Here is a 13,899-nt window from a genome sequence, read left to right as displayed (position 1 = left end):
TTCAATCTCTAGGAAGCCCTAGTTTTTTTTGTCTTGAGTCCCACATTCATGCTTGGAATATGGCACAGGGGTGATTCACTGAAAGAAAGATTTGGTTCGGCTCAATCTATGGTCAGGTGGTACATGGAAGTCCCTGACTTGGTTCGCTTTTTCATATGTTAATAAGAGTTCTTTTCTTATTGTATTTCATGAGTGCTTGTAATTGTTATTATGTGGCTTTGATGGTTTTTCTATCATGGTTATTATTCTGGTTATATTCTAGTTATAAGCATGGTTTCATAACAAGTTCTAGTTATGGCTTTTGACATGTTTGATTAGCTAATGAATGGCTAATGAATGCATGAGTTAAAAAATGTGATTGCAACTATTATGAGAGGGAATTAGACCTTCTTGATCATTACTCTAAGAAAATTTTTAGATCCCTATGTTCATATATGCCTTTGTGACCTGTAGATTACATGTTCTCAATATGTTTAACGAAATGCATGTCATGTTCTAGGCAGTCTAGGTCAAGTTCTACCTTCAAATTTATATGTCTAGCATTTTTTTCATGTCACCATTGATTCTGAGAAGTTACAGGAAGTTATGGCTAGTGGTCGGATGCTGACTTTGAATCTAGGCTAAAATCTTGGGACCGCATGCTCCTAACTAGAAAAATTGGGTTGCAGCCACATGGATGTAAGCTTGTGCATGCAGTTGGAGGCTCCCAACCACATGGCAGCCTCGTTGTGAGTGTAGTTGAGGGCCTAGGGTAGAGAAAGAGGGTTCCAACTCAAGGTTTGACCACCTGGGGTGGTTTCTCAGCCTCTGAGTGTCCTGTAGCCCTCATAGGATGTTGTGAAATGTTAGTTTGTCCTCAGTAATTGGCCCTGCTTCCCTAATGGGACCTAGGAGATTGGTCATGTCATAGCAACCCTCGGCTCATGTTTACCCCAGAAGGCCGATGAAATTGGATAAATGTGGGAGGGGTAGTTACATTGACCTCATACACATTCCTAGGAGCTTCCCATTCCATGATAACTTTGATATTTTCAAGATCCACTATTATACCTTCCTTGGAAACAACATGTCCCAACTAATGTATCTTTGTCTAAAACAAACTGCACTTACTAAGCTTGGCATACAATTGATGCTCTCTCAATAGTATTAACACCGTTGTTAAGTGTTCGACATGCTCTTCCTCATTATTATAATATATCAATATATCATCAATTAATACTATCAAAAACTTGTCCAGATAAGGATGCGACACACTATTCATCAAACATATGAAAGTAGCTGGAGCATTATTCTAATCAAAAGGAACCACAACAAACTCATAATTCTCATACCTAGTCTAGAAAGCAGTCTTGTAGATGTCCTTCTCTTTGATGTGTACCTGATGATATCCTGATCTCAAATAAATATTTGAGAACACTCTTTCTCCCTTCAACTGATAAAATAAATCATTGATCCTCGGCAATGGATATATGTTCTTGATAGTTGATTGTCACCTTGTTCAACTACCTATAATCAATGCACAACCTGAGAGTACCATCCTTCTTCACAAATAACACTAGTGCACCCCAAGACAACACATTGGGCCTAATGTATCCCTTATTAAACGTTTATTTCAACTGCAACTTCAATTCCACTAACTGTGGAGTGCTCATCCTGTAAGGTGCCTTTGATGTTTGTGCTACTCATAGTACCAAATAAATAGAAAAGTCCACTTCCCTGTGCGGTGGAAACTCTGAAATATCTATTGGAAACACATCCTGAAACTAATGCAAAATAGGATACCTCTTCAAGACTTATGCACCATCAACATCCTTACCTTTATCACTGGAAACATGCACTACAAACAATACACACCCTTTCTTGCAACTACACTTTTCCTACATAGATGTAACCATTCTTACCAATGTAGGATTCTTCTTACCTTGCAATATTTTCTTCTCTCCATCATCATATAAGCACTCAATAGACTTCTCATGACAATCCACCTTAGTTTTGTGAAGGTACAACCAATCCATACCCAACAACATATTGTACGAACCTAATGGAACCACATTAAAATGCATTGATGTAGGCATACCATTCAACTCAAATGCACAAGCTCTTACCCAATGATGAACTCTTTTTTAAGTACCTGTAGTCAACTGCACCAACCAAGACTCTTCATGCACGTCTTTTCTCAAACCACACTTATCCACCACGTTAGGATTAACATAACTATAATTAGATCGAGGTTCAATAAAAATAGAAACAATTTGATCACGACACTTACCTTCCATCTCAATAATGGATGCCTAGTGATCCTCCTGCTTGTTATCAAATACTGCATAGATCCAAGGAATGCTTTGTCCAACATCCCCAATTGTCTACACCTCCTAAGCACTATAGATATGAAGTCTACCACCACAGTACAATGGAAAATCCTTCTTCTAATGATCCTTGCCACATGCCCAACACTGCAAAGGCCCAATACCCTATTATGTTGTTCTCCAGGATGAGATCCATGTACTTTCTCAACTACATTAAACTTCTTTCAAGGAGCAACATTCTCTCTCTCACCTGCATCTTGAGGTCTTGCTTAATTCAGTGGCCACTTACCTTTAGTCTCGTCTTGCCTTTCCAATCTTGCTTAGACTCGGTCTTACACGTTGATTGCTCATAATAGTGTTTCAAATTTCCAATGACTTCTTCCAGTGACCGAGGCTCACCATACTCTATCCGATCCTTAAATGCTAATGGAAACCCACTGATAAATCTTTGAAATTTTGTCTTCTTATCCTTAATATAAGGCACATAGCTCAACAACTCTAGGAACTTAGTCATGTGCTCCACGTTTATCATAGATCCCATCTTCAACTCATAAAACTCATTAGCCTTACTGTCATAGCGCCTTTCTGACGAATACTTCTTCCTAAAGAGTCCCTTGAATTTATGCCAACTCAACTCCTCTATCCTAATGTCTCTAAAATGCTTCACGACTTCCTACCAGATGTTTTCTTTCCCTTTGAGACTAAAAATAGCTATCTTGGCCTTCATGTTCTCTATATATTCATGTAGCACAAAGAAATTATTCATTCCAAGAAACCATTCCTCTGCATCATCTGGTTTCTTCAACTCTTCATCAAATGTAGGTGGCTTGGATTTCCTAAACTCATCCATCAAGTATCCCCTCTCACTCCTCTTTTAATGGTGATAACGATGATGGCCATGATACCTGTCTAAACCAGAATAAGAGTAGAACCCATATCCACTGCCTCTCCTATTAGGTGTATTTAAGAACCTTCCATCGTGGACTATGTCATACTTTTCTAACTTGTTCCCACCATGAGACATGCTACCATATGCCCCACTAATCCTAACCTCATGTCCATAACTGATCCATGGTTATCCCTATCTTTGCAATTCTAAAAAAATGAAGGATAATTGCATTGACTTCTACTTATTTTTCTTGCTCCCTTGTGAGTCCTTCTTGTGACTGAATGATCATGTCGTTATCTGCTTTGCAACTTCAAATTTCGGCCTTTAAACTTCCCAATGTATCTACTATGTCTGAAGAGTACTCAAATCTATGTTGCTCATATGATTTAGAAGCAGAGTCTCGTGAACTATAATCCATCATTTCACTATTCAGCTTTGATCCTCTTCTTCCTACAAACATACCATGTCAGGTAAACCAAATATAAACATAATCAACATACCTCAGTGAAGTTCATGGGAGGTTATCTCATCTGCAAAATCATTCTAGATTAGCACGATACATCTATGTACATAATCATATCAATATACTGACATCGTGCATGATAATACTAACTTAATAAAATGACCTCATGCACGACAACCATAACCATGAAAATGTGTACATAACAACCTTATAAACACTGACATGCATGCATGACAAACACATTATTCCCATTCAGTCCAAGCATTTTAACCATGCTCTAAAACCAAACTGTAATGCCTCCTACCACATTTACTCGCCTACCAGGGTAAACATGAGTTGAGGGTTACTATGATAGGACCCAACCTCCTAAGTACAATTAAGGAAGTGGAGTTGACAAACTGGAACTTTATTGACCTTCCTAAGGAGCTACAAAACACCCATGAGCTAAACAACCACTCCAAGTGCCCAAACCCTGATCCGGATTCCCTTTTTAGTGACCTGGGCCCATAACCGCATGCATGACAAGGCCTCCATGTGGTTATAGGTCTCCAATCACATGCATAAGCCTACCAGGTTGTGGTCATGGTCCAAAACTTCTAGTTCAAAGGGTGCAGCCTTGGATTCTGAGCTACCATTTCAGGCTAACCTCTAGACCACTAGCCATAACTCAATGAGGCTTTCCAAAATGATAAATAAAATTAGTACAAAGTCATTCATACAAAACTCTATCAATGACTTGATCTAACCATGCCTAACAATGATATTCATTTCATCAAACATATGGTGAACATGTAATCTACATGTCATGAATGCATATCTGAACATATGGGTCAGAAAATTATCTGAGAATAACCAAGAAGTTCTAATTCCCTCTCATAATAGTGGCAATAAAATTTGGTATCCCATGAATTCATTAACCATTCATCAAATAATCAAAACATATCAAGATCCATAGCTATAACACATTATCGAACCATGCTTATAATCAGCATATAACCATAATAATAACCATGATAGAAGATTGACCCTATTTTCCTAAGTTTATGCATCGTCACAAGTAGACCCTTAAAAAGTTCAACGGTTCCCTGTCGTGAACTGTATTGTTGCGACGTCGTCGCAGGTGTACACGGTTTCCTGCGACGGTAAAATTTTAGGGCTCGGCACAAGTCTTCCAGATGTTTATTGTGAGGATTGGTCTAAATGCATAGCTCCCTTGCGATGTCATCGCTAAGCCCTAGTTTATGACCTGCGACGATTTAGATTTGGTGAATTAGTTCAAACAGTCGGCCTTCTAGGTGATTCTAGAACTGGTTTTTGGGTCATATTGGTTTGCCTTTCCTCCTTTGGGATGGTAGTTCCACCTTTTATGAAACCTCTCTTGAGGATAAGCTCCCTCTCCCTCATTTTATGGAGGCTCCTCCTCCTATAAAAGCACTGACCGTTGCTATGATCATCTAGTTCCTAGTTACTGGTTACTAGTTGGATTGAAGTAGATTACACAGCTTTGGTGTGAGTTTGACAAGTGTGGAATTGCTGATAGTTTGGTAAGAGGTTGTGGAGTGCCTTATCCTTGCATTAGAGCTTGTGAGTGAGAGAGATATATCATCCATTTGGGAGACCCATTCTTGAGAGTGAATTCTTGAAGAAACATACTGGCCGAACTCTCCAAGAAGGCTTGCGACGTCAAGACTTGGTTGTAAGCTTTGCTCTTGATTAATTTTAATACAATCAATGATGATTTCCTATATCTTGTGTACAATTTACTTGATAGCTTATGATTTCTTGACTTTATAAGTAAGTAGATCATTGTTGTTCTCGGTTACGTGCTCTGTTGTTTTCTTGTGGTGTTTCAGGCTGATTGCTCATTAAGGAGAAGGAAACGAGAGCTGGAGCGGCGCAATGAAAGCTTCATCGAGCACCAGTTTTTAGTTAGGCCTTCAACGATGACTATTTAAGGAAATTGATTGTTGTTTTGTTTTTGCTATGACTAGACCCACTCTTGGGCTAGAGGGGTTGCCTCTGTCCACAGAGGGAACACTTTCCTACTTCACAAGTTGGTGACTCCGATGGGGAGCTCCTTTGTATGTTTTCTTCCTGTTTACTCTTGGTTTGTCTTTTGATTTAAGTGCCTCTTGAATTTTGGAGTTGCACCTTCAGTTTTGGCTTACCTGGGTCGATCTGAGAATTCCCCTTACTATTTGGAAGAATAGCCTGGGGTTTTTTGGGTGTTGTCACTTGCCTTTTCCTTTTTTTTAAACTCGTTTTTGAAGATAGCTTAACAGTTGCGACGATGTCGCCCTGTCCTCTTTAGTAAATCTGTGTGTCACTGATTACCTGTCGTACAGTCGCGACTTTTCCTGAAATCGGATTGTCGCAGAAGATAGGTGTACCCCTACGATGACGTCACTCAGTTGTTGTCTCTACACTTGCAACAATTGGCTTATCGTCACAAGTTGCTTATTATAGGCTCGCAACGATTCCTGTGCAAGTTGTTTTTTCAACTTTACCTCTTGAAACCATCAATCTTGCTTACCCCTTATTGTTTTCTGTCTCCCATCAGCTATTTTAGTTGCTTTGGTTAAGGCTTGTTTTTATTTGACTTCATTTGAGTGAGTCTTGTGTTTTAGACCTTGTGACCTAGCTATTTGAAGTGCTTCAAATCGTTTTCTTGGGTTACGTGTCTATCCAAGGTTTATCCACAACCGTCTTATTGATTTGCTTGAGGCTTTTTTATTGCTTGTTGTCTTTCTGATTGATTTTTAGTGTTGGTTATTGAACTTCTGCACTATCAAACATAGATCACAATTGTTTGGATTTGTCAGTTTTACACTTGCTTGTTTGTCATTTCAATTCCGGAAAAAATCAAAATATTGCATACATACAGCATACAAAAGTGAAAGCGCATTTGAATTACTGAATTTTCATGATTGAGAAATTGGAAAGCAAAGTTTAAATCTTTCATTAGTAGTTGTGAGATATATGTATTGATGCATTATGTTTCTTAGTGCTTGCACTTGCTTGTCTTGGTTTGTGTTCGCTTGGAAATGAACTCTTTACCCTCCTTTAGGTAGTTGTTCATCGAATCGAATGGTGTTTTTCTCATTGTAGCTGCATCCTAGGAATAGTTGCGATACATTCGGTAGGGCCTGAAAAATGAAACTTAATCCAAGATTAACTCTAAAATTAATTAAATGAACTTAACAATGCATTGGAACTTAACGCACATTATTTAGAGGTCTAGGCTAGAGACGTGCTCCGGCGTCGTTAAACCTAGTCACTATTGTTTTCGCTTAAGGTTGGGTGATTCCTCCTTCTCTGACTCAATAGCGGCTAGTACGGACTTATGCTCCCTGTACCGTCAAGTATATATTGGGAGATCCCACTAGGTTATCATCCTACATCCATAGGAAGTTGTTTCTGCCGCCTTACGAACCGTAACGCACCAAACACAGCATTCGGGAAGATTGACTGCCGTACAGAAAGTCCTTGGTCACTTCTCTTTCATTTGATCACCAAGGTGTATATGTAGTTTTATGGTTTGTCTAGTTAACATTTTGCCTAGTTCTCCAGAGCAGTCACTTTCGTTCCTTTTCGACTCCCTAAAAGAAAAGGATCATCTGAGCACTTGTCCTTTCAAGCTCATTAAATATTCAAAGGCGACTAGAGTCATATTTTTTCCTTTTCTTGACTCTTTAAAAATAAAAAGGTCAAGTTCATAAAATTTACTACCCACGAAATATCCCTGGTAATAGTTCGAGTTCTTGATTACAGTGCAAGTGTTTTTCAGGCTCGTTCCCGATGGCAACCTTCCCTGAGTCTACCGGCCAAGGTCTTCCCCCGGATGGAACTCCTGGCTCGTTTCCTCCATTTGGAAATGTCAGTGCTCCGTATATGGCAACATTGTCATTGCTTGGGTTAACCATCGGTTTACCCGTTTGGTTGTTTTCAACCTCGATGGTCCCGAGTGTCATGACTCCTATTCCACCATCTCCTTTGTCTGAATCATGACACGATGATTCCAAGGTTGAGCCTGCACCTTCTTCCCTTGTTTCTTCATCTTCATCTCCTACTTCGCCTGGTGAAAGTTCCACTTCTAGTAACCAGGAGACTAAAAAGAAGAAGAAGTTTGATAAGTGTGAGGCCACCCATGCAACTATTGCTTCGAGTACATCTTAGGTCGGAACACCTTTTGATCCTTCGCGTAAGGTTAAGTTTCCTTGTAAATTTTGCAAGGGTGACCATCTTCTTCGTGATTGTCCTAACATTCCTAGGATCTTAGAAGTATGGTCTCATTATCTGGTTTGTCCCTCATCATCCTTTGAAGCTCATGTCGATTTTCAATCCTCAATTGGTAGTGGTAAGAAGAAAGGGAAGATTTGATTCCCCTTGTAGGCTATGTGAAGATAACCATCCCCTTCACCTTTGTCCGCTCATGGATAAAGCTTCCGCTGTTTTGGAAAGCCTTATAGCTTCTTCACCTCCACTTCCCATTGGTTATCAGAGGCTTTCTTTAGACCCTCTCCCAGTTGACAAAGAGATTAACTTAGATTCTTCTCTTGTCCACCCTTCTCTTCCCGAACCTGGCTGTGGTCAACCTGTTGTTGACCAACCGTTGGTCAGAAAGAGTGTCGACTTGGATTCGCCACCAGTGGTCCACTCTGTTCTCGAAGAACATCATGATTATACTGCTCATGTTCTTCTTGTCTCATCATATTCTCCTGAGTCCAAGAACAACCCTCCTTTCCCAACTGATTCAAAGAGTCCTTCTTCGGTTCCTGTAGAGAATCGAGGCAATCATATAATACCCCCACAAGTAGTTCGGTCATTTCCTTCGACTAGAGTCACTTGACTGCCTTTCGCCTTCCATCCTATGTGCCTTTCCAGATTACAATACATGCCTATGATAAGGTAGTACCTGGCACTGTCTTGGATGAAGGTGCATCGGTTAGCCTCATGCCTTTCACTACTTGGCAAGCTTTGGGCTCCCCTCAGCTTGTGCCGGTCACACAGAATCTGTTTGCATTTAACAAAGGAGCCAGTCCACCTTTAGGGATCCTTCCGAAGTTCCCTATTACTTTGGGAGGCAAAACCATCTATATAGATGTGATGGTTGTCCAAGGTGCTTTAGATTTCAGTCTTCTCCTTGGCCGTGATTATATTTATGCCATTGGAGCTCTTGTTTCTTCACTTTTCCATGTGGCTTTTTTCCGCACGATGGAAGAATGGTGACTATTGATCAATTGTCATTCTTTAGTCACCCGGTGCCTCCTGAACTACCATCATCCCCCATTGGTTCTCATCCACAAGCAGTACCTTCCTTGCCACAGGTCAATTATGTGTCTACCCATTCTGTCTCTGCCTCTGCTGATGATCATGCCGATGGTCTCGTACATCATGTACTGGGGGCATTGGAACCCGATCTATCATTGGTGTCTAATGACATGTGTTCCTCCCAGAGCGTGCTTCTTCCGTCTGGTGAAGATCTCTTGGGAGCCATGTTTTTGTACGGCCTATGAATAGGAGATCTGAGGATAGTTCTGATCTTGTGTCGACCTCTTTAAAAAATGAAGCAAGGCCGAGGATAGTTTTGTTCCCATCTCAACCTCATTAACAAATGAAACTAGGCATAAGTGAGCATAGTTCCTAATCTTGTGTCAAGCTCGTTAAACAATGAATCAAGGTGTTTCGAGGATAGTTCCTTCATTGTGTCAACCTCGCTTTAAAAAATGAAACATTTCCCTCTTGTCAATCGAGTCTTTGATTAAGCTCTCGTAAAATATGAGTCGAGTCTTTCCAAGGTCTCAAAATTGAACCTTCATTACATCCACCTCATTGAATGCAATGAAGCTTGGGGGGCATGTACCTTGATTTGGGTCATTATGCTGGGGGCATGTGAACTTATAACAAGCATAGTTTTTCATTTCAAGCTTGTTGTTGGTACCATTTCATTGCCATCCTTTTCTTCTAGAAATCCATCATTTGTCTATATTTTTCTCCCATAAACCCCTCATAGTCCATTGAAATTGATTAATCAAAGCATTATAGTTGTTAATTTACATTAAATTTAATTTGTGAATTTTTATGTTAAAAATTAGGAATTTTCAACAAAAATTACAGGATGTCATGACTTCCTGTAAATGGTTTATGATGTGACACGTGGCATGGCAGGAAAATCAAAACAAAGGATAGGAACGTGATCTGGAATGTACATACATGGTGAAAGATCTATTCAACAGCGAATCTAAAGCTCCTGGATACATGGTCAATGCTGGTCAAACCCAGCCTTTTTGGTCACAAAGGCAGCAAAAAGCCAGAGTTTCCCAAACTGATTTCATTTTGCTTTGGAAATCAGTTAAGATTAGAAAAGACAAAAATCACTCTTTTGTAAAAGCAGAAACATCTGCATAATGTATGTACATTCAAATTATAGGGAAAGTTAGTAAATATAGGATAGGAGACAAGCAGATAAAAGACTACGTATTGTATTGTCCAGAAAAATTATTATTCTTGTGTATTGTTTCCAGAACATTGCTCTTGCATGTGATTTCGACTTCCAGAACTTAATTACAGTCATCGTTTTACCCTTACATTTCTTATGCTTTAACATTCTCATCGCTTGAAGTTTCTTAAGTGTGCCATTGAAGCGTGGATGGGCCCTACGTGGAGATTGGTATACTTTTATTTTCATTTCCATAGCGTTTTTGAATCTGAATAGTGTGAATAGCATTTAATGTTATTTTCTTGCCAGTGAGTTTATTGATTTGATTAGAAGTTCTTGCAAATAATATTCATGGTGATATCTTGAGAATTCGATTGCTAGATCATTGAACAATATCTTGTAAAAGATTTTATCGATCATTAGATTTCGAAGTATCTCTGTGGACTTTGTTTTCATGCATTTAAAATTTCAGTGTGATTAAAAGAGCTTTTGACTTTCATGAATGCTTAGTGTGTTAGCTGGAAAGAGCTTTTGTGGATAATATCCTTGTAAGAGGGTTGAAAACTCAGTCTAGCAACACGCTATTTCTTTAGAACAGTTAGATAAATTAGATGATTTGAGTGTTAAGGTGTGAGAGGAAACATATTTCAATCTCCTGTAAAGGAGTGTTGTAGCCTGTCACAGTAAACACTTAGTTAGGTAGATGAGATCCTTTTAGGTCTATAGACTTTAGACACGTGCCTCTAAGTTTACCTACCTTGGTTGATATTAAATCTAGTCTAATCTCGCACCCTAGATTGGCCACTACACTTGTGTAAACATGAAACCGAATCCAAGCAAAGTTCTCCATGGTTCAAGCTTGTGTAAAAATGAACCCATACCTAATTTACATCTTGTGATTGTCGTTTTTATCCGCTAAATTCTGCTAGATGAGCCTTGGTTGTTTCATTCCATCATCGCCATCTCTTTGGTCGATCATATGCTTTCACTTGGTTGTTGTCCTTTCCTGAGGGATCGCAGTGATGAGTGGTTTTATTAGCCAGCCTATTGACCATTATTTGTTTTGAACAGTTCCACCATTGCCAGAACCAATTTTTTCCCTTTATACCACTTGTTCCTCCAGTACGAGTCACCTTTAAGCTCTTTTCTAACTTGTAAAAGATGAAAAGATTGCCGAGTATTTTTCCTTTTTTGACTCATTGAATAGAAATGGCGGTCTACTTTCAACTCTTTTCTGACCATATAAACACGAAAAGATAGCCAGAATTTTGTCATTTTAAGTTCGTTCTTGGTTATGAAATGTCATGTCTCCGATCACTTTTTTACTTTTTCGAATTGGGAACACTAATTACAAAAATTACTCCTTGATCATAATGGTCAAACGGTTCTCTCGAGTATTGTTGTCTACTTTTTCAGACTCGAGGGACACAAATTTATGAAAAATCCCCCCCCCCCCCCCCCCCCCCCGAGTTTTCTTTTCTGTGTCTTTTTCAAACTCTCTAAACATGAAAAAAGACTCTGAGTTTTACATATGTCGAACTCGTTAAACTCTGACAACATTGGACTCCTCACCATGATGAGACTCGAGCTTTTCCTCCCTTGGGCTCGTTAAACTATCACTAGGTTGGATCTGTCTGAAGGTCCAACTTATGTCACAAGCATATGTTATCCCCTTCAAGATTGTTTTTCAAAATTAATTTGGGTATTCGCGAGCAATGGTGGGGTAAAATTTGGAAGTTGCCATTGGTTACCTACTGCAGCTAGTCACTCTTGAACATTGACACTTTTGCATCTCATCGGGTTGGGATATCCTTACATCGTCATTGGCCTTCCAGGGTTTTGGGTTGCCATTTTGCCTCATTCCATCTGATCTGTGTTGCCTCCATAAAACTTCAGATCCCTTGGTACCAAAATGTTGTCGCATTCCGGATTCGTTTCGCTGATATGTTCAAGAGTATAATCTTGCTGCAGTTCACACCCTTACCTCCTCCTCTGATGCTCTTTTTTACCATCTACCGCTTTTTCCTTATCTCGCGTCATCGATGGGGAAAACATTATGGCCCTCCTGCGATGAATTACCTCCTGTCAACATCAGCTCATTATCCAAGAAGTCAATCTAGAGATTCCTTTCGATACCTTGGAGCTTGCATGCCTCAATGGCAAGTTCTTCGCACCTAACGACGGACTTTCATCATTGGTCTTCGATTGGGTGATTCCATGAGTGTTCGACTTCAGATCACTTTTCACACTTAGTGGATTGTACTGGCAGTACCTTGAGAACCATTGGCATTATTGGTGGTCTCTCTCATGCTTGTTAACGGTTTCCATCATTGACCGGTAATCAAGCGATTTTCTATCATGCTCAACTTCAGCACATCTGTTCGCATGCTAGAACTTATACTATGATTGGTTAGGGTTTCAAGACCCCAGACAAAGATTACATATGTTTAGGCTACGTGGATTGGTTCATGATTACATACATGACTCTTTGATTGGATGGCTGCAACCATACCTGAGTCTTCATGGATGGCTACGACCATACCTTTATCATTATATATGGTCTTATCAACTGGGTGGCTGCGTCCATACCACAGACCAAGTTTCATATGTCTTTTGGATGGCTGCGCCCATGCCTAGACTACATGTATTTCACTATCAGAGATATCAGTTGTACTTGTGCCTGTAGGTTCTTCATGGTGGTGTTCCAGTTCGGTTATGATTTCATAAAGCATTTCACCCCTCCCACTCTCTCGAGCTTCATGCTTTATGGGCATCTGTTACATAGTAATTTGTCACTGACCTCATCTTAGTCCCTCCACTATGTCATACATCAGATAAACATGTCCATATCTTCCCACTCATGCACGAATATTAAGCAAGTTCTCTCTGATGCTGAAGATTGACCCTCTTTGCCTAAGTTTCTGCATCGTCGCAAGTAAACCCTTAAAAAGTGATACAGTTCCATGTCGTGAACTGTATCATTGCGACATCATCATAGGTGTACACGTGTTTCCTACGACGGTCGAATTTTAGGGCTCGGTGCAAGTCTTCCAGATGTTTAGTGTGATGATTGGTCCAAACGCATTGCTCCCTTGCGATGTCATCGCTAAGCGGTTGGGTTGCATGCATGTGCACAATAGCATGCATGTTGTTGAATCCCTTGCATGCGATCAACAACACTGCTCACCATGTATGCTCCTTGCCAGCTGCTGGGATGGATCTTTAACTTGTACTACCATAGTTTCATCTGTGAGTGCATGTTGCGCCCACTGTTGTTCCTGTTCTTGCTACAACTCACGTGTCTGTCTGTGCAGATTCATGTTCTTCCTTGAGTTGTTTCTTCAGCACATGCAACTCATTCTTTGTTCCATTCCCTATCTTCACACAATCATCATGTAGCGTTGTCACCTTATAGCCTGAGTCTCCAAAGTTGCTTTCATCAACTTGAGCTTGCAACTTTGTTCCACCCATGTGTTGTCAACAACTTTCCTCTTGCATTCATTGCATTCACTACATTCATATTGTCCATTGCATTCATTGTGTTGGCTACTATCATATCTTGATGTCCTTGTCTACGAACAACCTGATATCTTCGTGAGTAGGCAATCTCATTGACATTTGATCCACTGCATCTCCAGGTGTTCTCTAAACGGTGTCTTCGACTCTTCCCTCTAGAAACCATTGCACCTACACTACTGAGATGTAGATGAACAACTGCAATACCTTGAGACATGTCAACACTCATGGTAAGAAATCTATCAGTCGAAAACCAAAATGAACTTGAGAACTGACTTGCAACATA

The sequence above is a fragment of the Pinus tabuliformis genome, chromosome 4_2, assembly GCF_031772625.1.
Source record: "Pinus tabuliformis cultivar Carrire ecotype Pingquan chromosome 4_2, CPIR1, whole genome shotgun sequence".
NCBI classification, from domain to species: domain Eukaryota; kingdom Viridiplantae; phylum Streptophyta; class Pinopsida; order Pinales; family Pinaceae; genus Pinus; species Pinus tabuliformis.
The sequence above is the reverse complement of the archived record's forward strand: the minus strand, read 5'-3'. Positions refer to the sequence as shown.